Here is a 532-nt window from a genome sequence, read left to right as displayed (position 1 = left end):
CAACCCCACAAAAAGGCGTGCTGCCTTTGCCGCATCCCATAACCCAATTCAACCCCACAAAAAGGCGTGCTGCCTTTGCCGCATCCCATAACCCAATGGGTTTAGAACCCCGGGCTTGCCGCCCAATCTACATTGACTTTACCCATTCGGGCATCGTCACAAGAATTAGAAGACTGTGGTGGAGACACGCGGTCCGGATACCATTGGGACAACTAAGCTTATTTTTCGTCCGAGACCTCCGATACAAGTTTAAGTGAAGTTTAAAGTTCTGAGTTAAGTGAAGAATGGCCACCAATAACGATCAAACTAGTACGCCCAACAGCGGCAACGGTGTGCCCATGGAGGTCTTCGGACAGCTGCTGCAGCAGTTTACTGATGCGATTAACCGCATGAGCCCTCCTGCTGCAGCGGCATCCCCTGCAACGCCGACATGCATATCTGCCGGTCCGACAACCACTGTTGTCGAGAAGGCGTTGAAGTTCCCCGGAAAATGCGCCAGAATTGACGCATGGTTTGTAAGCCTGGAGAGCAA

The sequence above is a fragment of the Gregarina niphandrodes genome, assembly GCF_000223845.1.
Source record: "Gregarina niphandrodes unplaced genomic scaffold scaffold00224, whole genome shotgun sequence".
Lineage (NCBI taxonomy): Eukaryota > Apicomplexa > Conoidasida > Eugregarinorida > Gregarinidae > Gregarina > Gregarina niphandrodes.
This window is presented reverse-complemented; position numbering follows the sequence as displayed.